Source organism: Microtus oregoni, unplaced genomic scaffold (assembly GCF_018167655.1).
Source record: "Microtus oregoni isolate MIOR12 unplaced genomic scaffold, Mior012 000044F_ref0000062, whole genome shotgun sequence".
Taxonomy (NCBI): Eukaryota; Metazoa; Chordata; class Mammalia; order Rodentia; family Cricetidae; genus Microtus; species Microtus oregoni.
Genome location: NW_024543218.1, coordinates 16431834 through 16448938, shown reverse-complemented (window position 1 = coordinate 16448938; position 17105 = coordinate 16431834).

Here is a 17105-nt window from a genome sequence, read left to right as displayed (position 1 = left end):
CCCATCAAACCCATTAATCCCCCCCATTTTTTTGAATATACCCCTATTTCCATACAATATCTCCCCATCCCCTCAACCCTAAACCAACCACTAAAAGATGTCCCTAACCCTGTGGGCAAACTCTGTTGGGAGAGGGGACGTCATCCTCTTAGATTGCTTCTAGCTCACATGGGGGCGACATTCTTCTTAGGGGCCCCTGTGAAAGCAAATGATGGTAAAATTCCCAAATTAACCTTTGACCTAAGAAAATTATAACTAGTCTCTGAGTGTTTTGAGAAGGTCCAGCCATAGTGTTGTCAAAAATGTGCATCATTCGAAATTGTCTCCTGCAGTTGGTACCAAAAAACAGGTCTAATATTAGCGATTAAAAAAAAATTCATGACGTCATAAAAACCAGATTGAGTTGATGTTGTGGGGCCCCATCTTCATCCTGGAAACTTCAAAGATTAGTGTAGGAAAATATGTTGCTTGTTATGGGAAACTTAAACATTAACAACAAGGACATATACTGACATATAAAGAAAGACACAGATATGAGGAAAGGCAAAGAAAGTTTATCAAGTATAAAATTATTCTTATTCTGTCCCATTTCATGTCTCCTGACCTGAGACAGAAACTCTGAAATATCTCTTATCAACAGGCTTGGAATTGAAGAGGGACTGAGCCATAGTCCAACTCCAAAACCAGCTCTACACATTTATAAAGAAGTGTTCAATAAAACATATAAATATATATATAAAAATCAATACTTACAGTATGTATAGAATTTTATTGTTGATACTTAGTGGGTCGTAACTATTTTCCATCCATCAGTAATTAAATATTCAGGGTCCCTTAAATTCTTTGAAGATGAGTATTTTCCTGTGGAGATAAGAAAAGAACCCTGCCCCCAACCGATCTGTAAAGGTTACCCTCAGTATGCTCGCCATCCTTGTGAATAAATTGTTATTTATCTTTTCCAAGTGACTTCTCTTCTTCAAACCGAACCTTTATTAATTTTGACGGTATCCATAATTTTTCCTCACCTGTGGAGATAAGAGCAAAACCCCTTCCCCAACACAGCACATCTCCTGGCTTCCATTGTGAGGTCAGCACATCCTTGAAATAAACTGGTTGATTTAGTCCAGCAGACTTTTCCATTATCCAATGTCTTTCTGCAGCCGTCGTTCCCTTCTAATTAGCGTTGAGAAAGTTCAAGGTTAACAAAGCATTATGTAACCTATTTCTGGGGGTGTTTTCCACCCCTTTCTGTTTGCTCAACATATACTTTATAGTTCAATTTGATCTTTCTATGACTGCTTGACCTGTAGGATTGTATGGTATACCTGTAACATGCTTGATATTGTAATAATCAAAAAACCATTTCATTTTCCTAGAGACATAAGCAGGACCATTATCTGTCTTTATTTGTGTAGGTATACCCATGATAGCCATGACTTCTAATAAATGAGTGATTACTGAATCAGCTTTTTCTGAACTTAAAGCAGTTGCCCACTGAAAGCCTGAATAAATGTCAATGGTGTGATGAACATACTTCAATTTGCCAAATTCTGCAAAGTAGAACACATCCATCTGCCAGATTTCATTCCTATGGGTGCCCTTCGGATTAGCCCCTGCTGGCAGTGGCGTTTGTTTATAGAAAGAGCAGGTAGGGCATTTCTTTACAATCTCCTTAGCTTGTTGCCATGTAATAGAAAACTCTTTCTTCAAACCTTTGTTATTAACATGATTTTTTCATGAAATTCAGAGACTTGTAGCACACTACCAATCAATAATTGATCAATTTCTGCATTACCTTGTGCTAGAGGACCTGGCAGACCCATATGGGATCGGATGTGTGTTATGTATATAGGGAAAAGCCTGTTCCTGATCAAATCTTGAACCTGGAGAAACAATGAGGTTAGTTCAGCATCATCAGGTATAAATTCAGCAGTTTCAATATGTAAAATAACTCTTTCTGCATATTGTGAATCTGTAACTATATTAATAGGTTCTTTAAAATCCCTTAGCAACTTAAGAATGGCATATAATTCCACCTTCTGGACAGAATTATATGGACTTTGTTCCACCTTACACAAGTCTTCTGATTTGTAACCTGCCTTCCCTGATTTATTGGCATCAGTATAGAATGTACAGGCTCCAGTTATTGGAGCATCACGGATGATTTGAGGAAGAATCCAAGAAGTTCTCTTTATGAAGTTAAGCCGTTTGCTTTTTGGATAGTTGTCATTAATGTCTCCCAAAAAATTAGCACAAGCTCTTTGCCATGGTTCATTATCTTCCCATAATTTCTTTAGTTCATCAGCAGTGAAAGGCACTATAATTTCTGCTGGATCTATGCCTGCTAGTTTACAAAGTCTCAGCTTGCCTTTTATAATTAACTCAGAGACTTTTTCTACATAAGTTTTCAGTTCTTACCTGTTTTATGTGGTAAAAAGATCCATTCCAAGATAATATCTTCTCTCTGCATTAAAATTCCTGTAGGAGAAATTTTTGATGGTAATATGACGAGGATACAATCGAACTCTGGATTCACTCTGTCCACATGTGCCTGTTGTAATTTCTCCTCAATCACTGTCAGTTCCTTTTCTGCTTCAGCTGTTAATTATCTGGGACTGCTTAAATCTTTATCACCATCCAAGGTTTTGTTCAAATGAATTATTAGATCAGGTATTATCCCAATAGCAGGTCATAGACTAGAAATGTCTCCTAACAATCTTTGAAAGTCATTAAGAGTCCGTAGGTGATCTCTCTGAATTTGTGCCTTTTGTGTCTTAATTTTTTGTAAACCTATTATATAACCTAAATAATTAACAGAATCTCCCTTTTGAATCTTCTCAGGAGCAATTTGCAATCCCCATTTGGGTAAAGGTATCTGTATTTCTTCAAACAGTCTGTTCAAGGTATCTATGTTTGAATCGGATAACAAAATGTCGTCCATGTAATGGTATACTATAGATTTGGGGAATTTCTTGCATATTATTTGCAATGGTTGGTTCACAAAATATTGGCACAGGGAGGGGCTATTTAACATACCCTGGGGGAGGACGGCCCAATGGTACCTCCTCGAAGGTTGAGAATTGTTTTAAGTAGGCACTGTGAAGGCAAATTTTTCTCTATCTTCTTGCAAAGGTATAGTGAAAAAACAATCCTTTAAATCAATAACTATGAGAGGCCATCATTTGGTAATAAAGAGGGCAAAGGAAATCCAGATTTCAGAGGGCCCATAGTTTGAATAACCTTGTTGATGGCCCTGAGATCTGTCACCATTCTCCATTTACCTGATTTTTTTCTTAACCACAAATACAGGAGAATTCCAAGGGCTGGTAGATTCTTCTATATGTCCAGCATCTAGTTGTTCTTGTACCAGCTGTTCTAAAGCCTGTAACTTTTCCTCAGCTAAAGGCCATTGCTTTGTCCATATTGGTTTCTCAGTCAACCATTTTAGAGGCAAGGCTGTTGGTATCTCTGAAGGGACATCAATTGCTTGTTCTTGCACAGCCCTAATGGCCGGTTTTCTCAGTTTGTAATATCTTTTAATATTATTCTCAGAAATATAGGCTCTAGAAATAGCAGGAATGTTAATTTGGGTATTCCATTGTTGTAATAGGTCATGACCCCATAAATTCGTTGCAATATTGACTACATATTGCCTTAATTTTCCTATTTGTCCCTCTGGCCCTATACATTCAACCCATCTTGTGCTCTGCCTTACTCGAGATAGGGTTCCAATTCCCAGGAGCTGAACATTTACATTCTGAAGAGGCCAATATGGATGCCAAGATTCTGGGGTAATGATACTTACATCAGCACCTGTGTCCAGCAGGCCAGTAATAAAATTGCCATTTACACACACTCTCAGGTTAGGTCTTTGATCATTTATAGAAGTTTGCCCAAACACACGTAACTCATCTTTCTGATCACTATTGCTTGTAACAGTAGGCATGTGGCTTCCTAATTGTCCTTACGAGGCATGTTCTCTGCAGAAACTGGAAATGACTGAACCATGTTTGCCATGGGGGCCTGTGAGCCCCCCCCTCACGTTTCCCTTCTGTATCAGGTTGCCTTGTCCATCTCTTGTAGACCTGCATTCATTCATCCAATGTCTGCCTTTTCCACATCTTCTACATAAACCTGAAGGCTGAGTCCTTCCATTTCTGTTATTTCTAGAAGATGCATTATTATTATTTCTGAAAATCCATTGTTTACAATTCCTTTTCATATGACACATTTTGCCACAATTAAAACATTTGGTATTCTGGTGTCTCCTTTTACCATTGGAAATTGCTTCTTCTACCCATGCTTCAGTGCCATAGTCAAATGTGTCAACATTCAGTGTATGCAAGACCCATTCTTCCAAGGGCGCTGATCTAATCTTTAAAGGCCCCAAGATCTTTATGCATTCCACATTTGCATTTTTGTAAGCCAAAGACTCAATCATGATATGTCTTGCTTCTGGGTCAGATATCCCTATTTGTACAGCCTTAGTTAATCTTTCTAAAAAGTCACTAAAGGGTTCTCTCTGACCCTGTTTAACTCTGACAAATGATTCCATTCTCTGTCCTGGGACTTATACCCTGTCCCAAGCCCTTAAGTCTGCTGTAGTACACATGGATAGTGTGTTTTCATCCAAATTAGCTTGTTCCTGAGGGTCAGAAAAGAGCCCTTCACCTAGAATTTTTTTCTAGGGAAATGTCAATTCCCTTCACCTTTTCCTGCTGTTCTAAAAGTCTAGCCTCTTGGCTGAATAAGCATTTCCATTTCAATTGCGGTCCACTCTCAAGGACCATGGAGCTCAGCTGGAGCCAGTCCAAGGGGGTTGCTCTACTTGTTGTGGCCCAAGATTTTAGCATCTCTTTAACAAAAGAGGTGTGCATCCCAAAAGTCATGACAGCCTGTTTAATTTCTTTGAGATCATTCATATAGACAGGCTCCCATGTATCTTCCTTGATGACCCTAGGGTTTCTGGAACCAATCACCTTTTCTGCTGTTATTACAGGAAAGGCATGTAGAACTGTAGGTAGAGCTTTGTGGAAATTGTCCCGGAGGGATTTGTCCACAGATGTAGTTAAAATTTGCCTTTCTACCCTTTGCTCTTCTTCATCAGAATTTAGAAATTCCTCAATCTTTTCAATTCTATTCACCATTGTTTTTTGCAGTGTCTGAATCTCCTGTCCAGAATTATGTTCCAAAGCCTTCATTGAGGATTCGAAAGTATGAAATTTGTCCATTAGTGATAACTTGTCATCTTTGGACATAATTTTTATAGCATAAACCGTGCCTTCTTGTATTGACAGTCTTTCCGCCAATCTCTCATAAGCTTTAGACAAAATTTGATTGTCACATTCAGCAGTTTTGATTCTCTCAGTTAATGTTTCAGTTCCTACAGAAAGGGACTGCTGGAACTTATGATCTAATTCAGCTGTTCCTTCTTCCATTGTAATGAATTTCTCCTTAACATCAGCCAGTACCTTTTCTAAATTTTGCTCAGTTAATCGAGTCATGTTAAACAAAGATCTGTTTTCTTCCTGGAGAACTTCAAACTGATTCTTGAGAAGATTGTTGTCATTCTCAATAGTTTTTAAACGTTCAACCTCTGCCTTAAGAGACTTTATAATTTTCCTATTGTCAAACCATATAGTGGTAAGGAAAATTACGAATCCCAGAAATATCCATAGATGTGGGGTGATAGACACCTCTTGTAAAATCTCCCACATGGTACACTCAAAAGAGTTGTGAAAATCTAAAACAGTCACGTTCTCAGACATTTTATTTATAAAAGAAAAAATTCTTTTACCTGAGATGACCGGTTCCTGCCAGTGGTGGCGAAAGAGTCCACTTGAGTCCACGTGGCCTATGTCTGAAATAAATGACTCAAAAACAAAAATTCGAGCAGACACCAGGCTGATAAATAGCAATTGGGCAAGAAAGTGAACAGAGAGAAAAGCCGCCAAAGTGAACAAATCAAAGGGATGCCGGCGTGTTTGAGCCGGCTTGCAGGGCCACTGTCACGTGACCCGAGCACCAGCGGAGGTGGGAGGGGAACAGAGACTGATCACGCTGTTACAGAGGCGCTTGTGCCACTGTCAGGCAGGGCGGGGCCGGGGAGTGCTAATACTCCCGTCCCGTTTGACTTTTTAGCAGGCACCATGAAAGATAGAGTAGCTCAGAATCTCAGCTGTGTCGCAGCCATAGTCGGACAGGCAAGGCGGGGGGGGGGGGGGGGGGGGGGGGGGGGGGGTTGCTGCTGGGAGCAGTTACCCCCAGGAGCCTCCGATTTGGGGCAGGTATCCGCAAAGCCCCGCAGGGCGGGCGCCAAATGTATCGGCGTGAATAAATGCAGGCAGATATTAAAGAAAATATACAACTTTAATGTTTAAATAAACTTACAGAACCAAGGTTCCGCACAGCTGTTTCACAGGAGGCAGGAAAAGGGAACTGCTGGGCGCCTAATTTATTCATACGCATTCCCCCGAGGCAAACCCGCCCCCTAAAGGGGCTGGCTTAACCCTACAAATCAGATCTGCTAATCTGTCTGGCCAATAAGTATCATGAATACTGGAATCTTATGGTCTCCTGTCCCTTTGGCCAACCCTCCATTTTAGTTACAGGTGGCCTCTTTTATGTGGGTTCTGTGGAACTGAACTTAGGTTGGCACAAGTTTAGTTCTTTATACAGCAGCCAGTTTAAGCTGTCTTCTCAGGTACCTGCAAAACACTTTAAAAACTCAAAATAGGTGCATAGGCCTTCACTTGACCTGGAGACATCAAAGGAAAACTTTGAGTCCTTATCTTTTTCAGCTTCTAGAAACTGTGCACAGTCCTTGGCCCATGACTGCTGCCTCTGTCTTCAAGGCTCAGTGTCACATCTTTACTGTAGCCTTTGCTCGGTCCTAACATAATGTCACGTGCATTATGACCTTTTTGCCTTCATTGTAGGATCCTTGTGAGAACTCTGCTCTTGCCTGGATAATCTGGGACCATCATTTCATCTTCAGATCTTTAACTTAAATCATCTGCAAACTCCTATACACAATGAAATGTGATTTAGCCAATGCTTCTTAGATTAGAGCCTAGCATCTTTGGAGGATCATGTCATTGCCCTGGAATCACCAAAGAGGGCTCAAAACCCAAAAGCCAGCCTGTTCAAGATGAAAGGGTCGGCATTTAACAATGCTGTGCACATGCTCAGTCAGTTATCTGCAATTTTTTTTTTTTTTTTTATTTTCGAGACAGGTTTTCTCGGTAGCTTTTTTTTGGTTCCTGTCCTGGAACTAGCTCTTCTAGACCAGGCTGGCCTTGAACTCACAGAAATCCGCCTGCCTCTGCCTCCCGAGTGCTGGGATTAAAGGCGTGCACCACCACCGCCCGGCCAGTTACCTGCAACTTTTAAAGCAGAATCAGGAGCTCGTTGAAAAGTACAGACGACACTTCAATGTGAGTCTTTAGATAAAAATGATTGGTAATGAAAAGGATCTAAAGCCGAGTCATCCTATAATAGAGAAAAGAATCCATAGAAAGTAATGGAACGTGAGTTTGGGTGAGGGCTTTTTCTTTCTTGTCAAATTAAGCTGAAAATTATAAAAAAAAAATGTGTGGACTGCCATGTTTACTGAAATTTAGATGATAAATTTAAATTTGCTGTAATTGAATTAAAAATAAAGAGAAGTTGACCCCTTGTCTTGATTTAATAGTAAGATAATAATAATAATAATTAGTAATAACAATAATAATAAGTAATAGAACCTGTCTGACTTCCAATTTTGTTTCCATGGAATGGTCATACAGAGTTGTTATTCTAAGACTTACTCTGAAACCTTGAGATCCCTAAGCACCTCGTCCTCTACCTCTTAAGGCCTATGTGATGATGGTTCAGATGGTGCAAACAATGTCTCCAAGTTTGGTAACTGAGCTTAATCCCTGGAACCCACACAGTGGAGACAGAAAACTGACCACAAGTTGTTGTCTGACTTCACAAGTGAGTTAACTCAAAAGTATGTGTAAAAACAACAACCAGCAACAACCATGACAAATTTGACAAATAGAAAATTAAGGTGAGGAGAGAAAGTAGAAAAAGTTGGTGGAAAAAAAAAATGTGTAGCAAAGTTAGGAGAGCAGAGGCGCTGAACAAAGGTGGGGTAGATGGGCGATTAAAAGGTTGTGTTCTGGTGCTCTGGTGGCCCACAGGGAGATGGTTTACAGTGAAGGAAGATGCCAGTCTTATCACTGACCTGAATACGCACAAGAGATGTTGTCCAGTTTTTAGAGCTACTATGATAGCTGTCTTCAATTATTTCCAGAGCAAAGCCAGGAAGAGCTGATATTTCAATTCTTTCTCTTTAAAGAGACTTCATGGCTGTTGCATGAATGAATCTTCCTGTCCCTAGTTCTTGGAGGAATAGAGTCTAGAAGATGCACCAAAGGCTAACTGACTAGATTCCCACTTAGGTTAGTTTGAAGAGCCCAATGAAGCTAAGAGTTATTACAATTAAGAATGTCATAAATGAGTCTGCACAATGCACCTGACGTAGGGGATATACATAGATACACACACATACATATATATGCATCTAGATATCAAATATGTGATGAAAATTAAAGAAGTCCATCTCCATATGACACGAACTTGCATTGTCTTTGGGGTCTTGATTTCCTGTTCCAGGTCATAACTGTCTCTGTCTTCTGTACATCTGAGTAGTACTTAGGTTTTTGTGCTCAAATTGCCTTGCACATTTTGATTCCCTTAGCATATATAATATATATGCATATATAATATATATGCATGTGTTTATTTATATACATATGCCATATGTATATGATATATACCTGTACACACATGAAAACACCCTTTAGCTAAATATTTAGTTTTAGTTTTAGACAAATGACCCCAACTTTTGATCTCTTCATAGGACTTCCTTTTATAGATATTCGAGAGTGCGATATTTATCCACCTTGCCATATGCTGTTCCTAACATATTTTCACTGGTAAATCTTAATTTCTTTCATGCTCATGTACTACATTATTTAGTAATTTTCCACCACTGACCATTTTGTTCATTTCCTCATCTTGGGTAAACACAGCTGTGGGCACCCTCCTCTTTAGTAGATAGTTGGGGAATGTAGTAAGTAGACACGAACACTCACAACTTGGTCTTCCCTAAATGAGAGAGACTGTTCTTCAAACTGTATGTAGTTTAGACATAGCTTCAAGAATACTCGGTTTCATTATGCTGGCAGCCAATTTGCAGCAGGGTTACAAAGTGCATTCCCTGAACAGCTGCCAGGAGGCAGAGCTTGTGAAATTTAGAGTTGATCCTCTAGGAACATCTGTGTTGCTTGTTCAAACTCAGCCTGGGTTTAGACCCAGCCAGTCTGGTGTACATCCTGTTATGGGAAGTACATCCTGAGAAAATAAATATTTACGTGAGATCTGTTTCCTTGCAGCTAAAAGACAGTGGCCATTCCATCCCGTGAAGGTGTCTGCAAAGGAAAGGGCACTGTAGCAAAAACAGAGGGAAAACTGTTGGACTGTGAGCCACACTTCTCTGCATAGAGTATGAAAAAAGAATAATTTTCCATTGAATTAGCTCCCTGATTCTTGGACCAGTGAATGATTGGATCAGAGAAGTGTGCATTTTAGAGGGTCTTTAAATTGACTACAAAAACTTGAGCTGGTCATGGAGATAAGAAATGTGATTATATTTGTAGAGCAAGCCACTTAGACAAGTTATGCTAAACTCATCTGAGTAAATAATATAAAAATCTTCCTCCTATTTCATGCTAAGTCCAATTAAAGCTTTCCAGATAAGCTACGCTCTAACCCTACCTATCTATAATTTACCAGGCTTATTTCTCACTACCTTCTCCATAATTTCACATTATCTCATTATTTTGGTCTTCTCAAAGCCACAGGAATGGAAGTACTCATTGTCAACACTCTGCTTTTCCTCGGATGACCTTGTCTTACTCCTCTGATATAAATAGCCAGATAGGTTATGCATAACTCTTGTATTTTAAATCACTGTAGTGAGAAACCTCACCAAGCTTAAAGAAATTCCAGTAGGTATAATAATCTCCTTTTCTAGAAACTTCTAACATTCACTTGTAGAAAATTAAGAAATATTTTTCCTCTGTCTTATCTACCATGACTCCAAGGAAGCAATACAGCGAAAAAATCTGTGAGAGTCCAAACTCAAATTCCATACACTGTCTTCCAATGGTTGACGATAGTTTCTGAGACTCTGGTTTATTCTCTTATTTCCACTGGGCATCTCCCTTGTTCTCTAAGGCCCCGATGAAACAAATTACTATCCACGTCCATTGGTGGCTCCTTCCTGTGAAAAAGATGGCCTATCCATTAGTCAAACAAAAGAAACCAAATGCACATCCATACAAACTCAAATATATTTGTTGCCATCTGGTTTTCTTTGGAATGTATCTGTTGTTCTCTTTTAAAGTAAGACACATGTAGACAAGAAGTAGATTCTGAGCACTTTGTGACCCAGTGTTAGCAAAGATGATCCACCCAGTCTCTCTGTATTCCTCTGTGATGACTTCATTACTTTTTGTTTATTCATCTATCTATCTATCTATCTATCTATCTATCTATCTATCTATCTATCATCTTTCTGTTTAGCTGTCTGAATTTTATTTTATTTTGTGCGTCTAATTATATGTGTGCCCTGTATGTGTAGGTAACCATAAAGCCCCTTGATCAGAAGTTACAGGGACATGAGCTGCCCTCTATAGGTGGTGGGAGCTGAACTCATGTTCCCTGGAAGACCAATAAGGGCTCAAGTTCTGAGTCATCTTTCCACCCTCTGACATAATTCTTTTTTTCATTTCCTCTATTTTTTTTTTTTTTTTTAGTTCTTTGAGACCTTGAAACAATATATTTTGGTCATATCCACCCTCTCCCATAATTTTCTCAGATCTTCCTTCACTTCCTGTCCACAGAGGTTTGTGTCCTCTGTTTTAAAATAACCCGTTAAGTACAGTTGACGTTGCCCAGTAGTCCTGGATATGTGTGAGTGTCCACTGGAACATGATCAACTCACCAGGGGCCGCACCCTCAAAGAAAACACACTCTCCCTGTCCCAGCCACCACTTGTCAAGTCCTAAACAAACTCAGGAAACTAGCTAACTGTGGTGCCTATTTAACACACCAAAGCTCAAACTGGCCTCCAGACTCTAGCTCTGAGCACCTGTTACAGGGTCCTGGGCTGGGCTCTCCTCAGCACATCTCACCCATCCCCTTCCCTAAACTTCTCCAGCCCCTGAACTTTGCTTTCCTCCCCCCGGCTTCTTTTTCCTACCAAAACCTGCCATTTCAGCCCTGTGTTCTTTGTCCTCCTGTCCTCAGCCATTTCTTGGTCTGCTTGCCCTTTATCTGTCCTCTCTCTTTTCCTCCTCTCTTGCTCCTCCTCTTCTCATGGCTCTCTTCAGTCTGGACTTTTCCAGATGCTTCTGGATTTAATCTCCCTCAAATATACAGTAAAATCCTTCTTTTTCAACCACAGCTTGGAGTGATCATATCCTCATTGCCATTTACTGTCAATTGCCAGTAGCTCCTTAGTTAGAAGTTAGAAATAGGACTTCACGCCCATCTATGCTGAGATTTTATTTGACCTGTTTGTTTATGAAAACTTTTCAACCTGTAGCAAAGACAGCTCCTTTTCATTGTTTCAGGTCAGTATGCTCTGAACCGAATGATAGATACCATTTCTCACCCAGCATGAGTCTAATCTCATGAAAGACTCAAGTTCTGCCTGGGCCACATATCTAAACCTCAGACAAATACACTTATTCTTGAGGGAGACAGTTTGGTGAGATACTCTCTGCTAGCACTGGATCCCAGCGGTGGTTGTGTCAACATCTGTTCTTGACAACACAAAGAAAGGTGTGAGATACCCTATATAGATCGATATTTGGGAGTTCTTATTCATTCTCCTTCTCCTCACTAGTTAGGACACATCACTAAAGGTTTTGTTGGAAGCTATATGTGTGTTTGTGATTAAACTTTCCAGAATGACTGTTTAGGAAGTTCTAGAATAAGTGCCCAAGATCCCTGAGAAGTCACTTTCCTCTGGTCTTAGAGACTGTGTGGTTTGGTTTACTGTCCAAACATCCTCATTCCCAGATGAATTTCTTTCTTAGGAACTGAGATTAGGAAGAATTACTTGCAAGCTTTTCTTGGCTGCACTGGCATTTCAGATGGTTTTGATAGTTAAAATCTCAGTGATCCTTTTGGTAAGACTTCTTTTCCAAGGAGGGTCACAGACATAAATGCCTACAAAGGAAGAGGTAGACAGGAGAGACTCACAAAACACACCCATTGGTACTCAAATTCAAACTTTGCTTAATGGATTCAGAGCTCCAAGTTCCAACTTTCTAAAATTATGTGGAAATGTGGGGACCTAGAGCAAAATTTGCTGCTTTAGATACCTATCCTGTTCAAAGACAGATTTCAGCATAGTGTTTCAATTGCAGTTTACTGGGCCACCTTAAAAAAAAATGGAGGAAAAAAAAAGAGAAAATTTTCTGTCGGACACAGCTTCGCAGCGTGGGCCAAATGGACTCCACAGCCTCTCACACTTCCTGATTATGAAGCCGAGCACATTCAGGATTTTGAGCTCATCTCTTCATTATCTGACCAGAGTTCAGAGCTGTCCAGCTTCACAATGTCTGTCATCCCTTTCTACTCACCAGTACAGAGTGACAACACCTGAGTTCTAAGAACATGGGTATTACCTAAAATCATGTCTAAAAATCCCATAGAGATTGCTTATAATGCTTTTATCAATGATAAAGAACCAGACTGCCTCCTATAGTAAAAACAAATTAGCTTCATTCCTGCTTATGATTAAATCACTGTTTCTCAGGGATTGGGTCAGGTGCTACATGTAAGCTTAACTACAAATTGTTCTGTACTGCCTGTTTCAGGAATGGCACCCATGTTCTTGTTTCAAAAAGTCAATAACCATCTCGCAATCCTGACTTTGTTTCAAAAGGGTTGTTATGGCTACCTTGTCATGCCTGCCTGTTGGTATGCCCACCTTGCAGTTATGTCTTTGTTTCAGGAGTTCATTATGACTAACATGTTTTCTTATATTCTGCTACTATAACTCTGCCTATTTTACTAGCCAAATCCCCTATTTGGAAACCCCCTACTCCGGAGCTATAAAAACCTTGCCTTGTTTAATAAAATGCTGATTGGTCAGTAGCCAGGCAAGAAGTACAGGTGGGGTAACCAGGCAGGAAGTAGAGGTGGGGCAATGAGAACAGGAGAATTCTGGGAAGAAGAAAAATTCAGTCTGCAGTCATCACCCAGACAGAGAGGAAGCAAGATGTGATTGCCTCACTGAAAAAGGTACCAAACCACATGGCTAACATAGACAAGAATAGTGGGTTAATTTAAGATATGAGAAAGAATAAATTAATAAGAATCCTGAGCTACTAGGTCAACCAGTTTATAATTAATGTAGATCTCTGTGTGTTTCTTTGGAACGTAATGGCTTCAAGACTGGGTGGGACATAAACTTTGTCAACATGCCTCTTCAATCCTGATGAGGAGGGAGGTGGACAGTGTATATGAATAAAAAAATCTTGCTCTAATTAATTTGGCCATGATGATTTGGGTCAGTGGCCTTTCTTCTCCCATCTTTGGGACTACCAATGGCTCTTTGAAAAGATAAGAAGCATACATTCTATATTCAAATTCTACATACTCCACATACACATGCAAAAAGATTTTACCCATAACCTAATTGTTACAGCTCTACAGCTTGCTGTAACCAATCAGCTTTTATTAGATATTTATCGGCCATTGTCTTAACTGAACCTGCTGTTTTTTTAAATTTGGATGGCAACTTGCTGTGTGGACTAAGGAAGACTCAGAGTCTTTGAATCATAATGGGCAGTTTTGGAATCCCAGCCTGCCTATCTTCACACAAAATGGGTATTCTGAAGGAAGACTGGGGTTCAACACTAACCTTGTGTATGGATTAGCACATGAAAGATTGAGCTGCACTGAGAACGGAAACTGACCTGTCTTGAGAGAGACAAGAAATGTTGCAAAAGGTTGTGAATGTAGAAAGGGTATAATTGAAGAGTGTGTGATCCATTAAAACATTATAGATTCCTCTTTCTGCTCCTATGGCCCAGGGCCATCAATCTGGCAGATGGCATGGAGACATTAGAAGTCACCAGAAAGATAGCAGCCCTCGAGCTGAAGGGCAAAGGACAAGTGGAGATCTTGATCATATCATCTGAAGCCAAGTCTTTCCACCCAGGACCAAGTTATGGCCCCACGCACCAAGTGAGAGGTATTATTCTATGAAACACAGAGTTCTATGTCACCTGAGGATGTTTCTCCATTGATGCTAGCTTCTTTGACCTGTACGTCTGTGGTGTCTCTGAACACATCTAACCAGCTCCTGTCATATTTACTAATGACACAGTGCTTATGCCTGGATTTATGGACCATAGTAGATTCATTCATCCATCTGAAGTAGGTACGGTGTTTAAACTTGAATCACTTCCTATTGGTATCATAACATTTTTATTACTATTAGGAGATGCCAAAAGGAAAAAGGAAAAATCAATCACCCTGGTGATCATGTGTTTATTGATTGGAATCCTCATGGAACGTTTACTGCTAACTGTTCTTTGGGTAATAGTCATTGATTTAATTGTAGTCAGTCAGTTCTATGGGATGCATGGGAATACATTTACAAGATTGGGAGATGTTTTTAAGTTTTGATGTTATGCAGTTACAGCAGAAAGTTTTTGATACATTTTCATGTTGATTACCAGGCATTTCTTCAAGGGTATAGATGATGGAATAGCTGAAGCTTCAGAAGAAATGGACCCTTGTACCTCGTGGCAGAGTATAACAAAGAATGCTTTCTCTGGTCTAATATTATTCATTATGTTTATCATTTGCTTACTTATAGGGTACTTGCACATTAAGTGACAATTCGATTTGTCAACATCCTGAATCAAAACCACTGTGGATGTGCTGCACTTAAGAAATGAATAGAATTGTGTAAGGAGATTTCCAAGAGCTCGTGGGGAAACTTCAAGTAAACAAGATGAGACTCTTGTAACCTCTGTTCCTCTGTAACATGAGTTGTTCCTGGCATATGGTTTTGTGCTCCTCCCAGTTACAATAATGTGAGTAGGTTTACTTTAGGTTACGGTCATCTTACCCATTATTGCTCAGAATGATGCTTTCAAGCATGAGTTGCCCTCCTAACTCTTTTCAGCTTGGACTAATGTGACCTTGCATTGTGATTGCATTTAACTTGAACTCAAGTGAAATTTGGTTACATGACCTTCAGAATATCCTCAGAATACAAGTTGTCCAATGCTCTGAATAAAGTTGGCTGCTAAATGAGACTTTAGTCCAGCTCATTTTTATATTCCGTGCTCCTAGATTCATGCTGCCAAATAGATGAGTAGCATATCAGTTTCCTTATCTAGAAACACCTGATGACATGTCTCTGCATATGCTTGTGAGCGATGGTGTAGGCCAGTGGTTGTCAACCTGTGCATCCCAGCCCCCGGGGGAGGTCACCTAAGACTACTGGAAAACACAGACATTTGCATTAACATTCATAACAGTAGCAAAATTATGACTATGAAGAGTAGCAACAAAGATCTTTTTTTTTGGTTGGGAGTCACCACAACATGAAGCTGTATTAAGTTTTGCAGTCTTAGGAAGGTTGAGAACCACTGCTCTACGTTATGTTGAACTGTGAAAATCGACCTTAATTGTGACTGAATGAAAACAAGAAAGCTGTTATTGATCTCTCTCTGTCTTTTGACTGTGAATGTGCTATGCCTAGGAACTCTGAATCCCCACCACTTTGACTTCCTTGTCCAGGAACTGTGGGCTAAAATAAACACTTTTCTTCCCTTAAGTTGCATTTGTATGGTGTTTTGTTCTAGCAAATACACTTGTCAATTGCAAAAACACTATAATGGAAATAGAAACTGAGAAATTATGGTATGATTTTACTATATTATAGATCTGAGAAATAAATATGTTTCTTCAAAATTATTTACTTGATGAAATGCCCCCTTTTAATAGTATTTTATTCTGATTCAAATGAAGATGAAACCAATGGTTTGAGAACAAGTAAAAAATAGTTTGAAGATTCACCACTGTCCATAATTTCAGTAAAGGTCTGTATTTCATCCTCAGCGCAGTGGTATGTCTGACCCACATTTCTCTCTAAATCAATACAGGACCCAGTAACTACCACTGTTAAATCTCATAAATTAGAGTCACAATTAAATTAAACACTTTGTGGTTTGTTTATACTTCCATTTTGTTCTTCTGATTTTCCAAAAACCTTCAATAATTTATAAAAGCCCCCTTTCCTTAAACAAAATATGACCAAGGAAAATTTGATTTTCTAGTCAAGTCTGAAGTGTTTCACAATATACACAAATCACTTCAAAGTTCTCATTAAAATTAAAATTCAGTCTAATAGACTGATCATGGTTTAATCAGATTAAATGTAATTTAAGTCATTAGCATAACTATTTTTTTCATAATATAATTTTTCATTAAATAAATCTCATTTTTCAAAGATGTTATGGTACAATGTCAGTTACTTTGTTCTTTGTATGACCCTTCCTGCTTAGTACACTCATGTTTCATGCCCGATGGTGTATAAAGAGTAATGGTTAGCAAGGCATTTTCATATTGAGAAATTATGAATAAATTTGAAAAAAAATGATTGGCATATTTCTACAAGACTTATGCTTTCTTTCCCAAGTTTTAGTTTAATTAGTAATGAAAAATACGAAAGGATCAAAAATTTGATTATCGTCTCAACTCTTGCTTGTAAAATGCAATTTCAGTTACCACAGAAGCTAGCCATGCAAAACCAAAGCCATTAGGCAAATGTGTAAGTTCAGAAGCAAAGAGTCAGTTGCATCCTTGCCAGTTAGGGAAAATCTGTCTTAACAGACGGATGCTGCTCTCAGCCTGAGGCCAACAGACTGGGTGCTGTTGGACCATGACTACTTGCCATGGCTTTGCCCTTCCCTTGTCATTAATGTACAGCATGTTACTATTCTGGAAAAGTAAAAGAC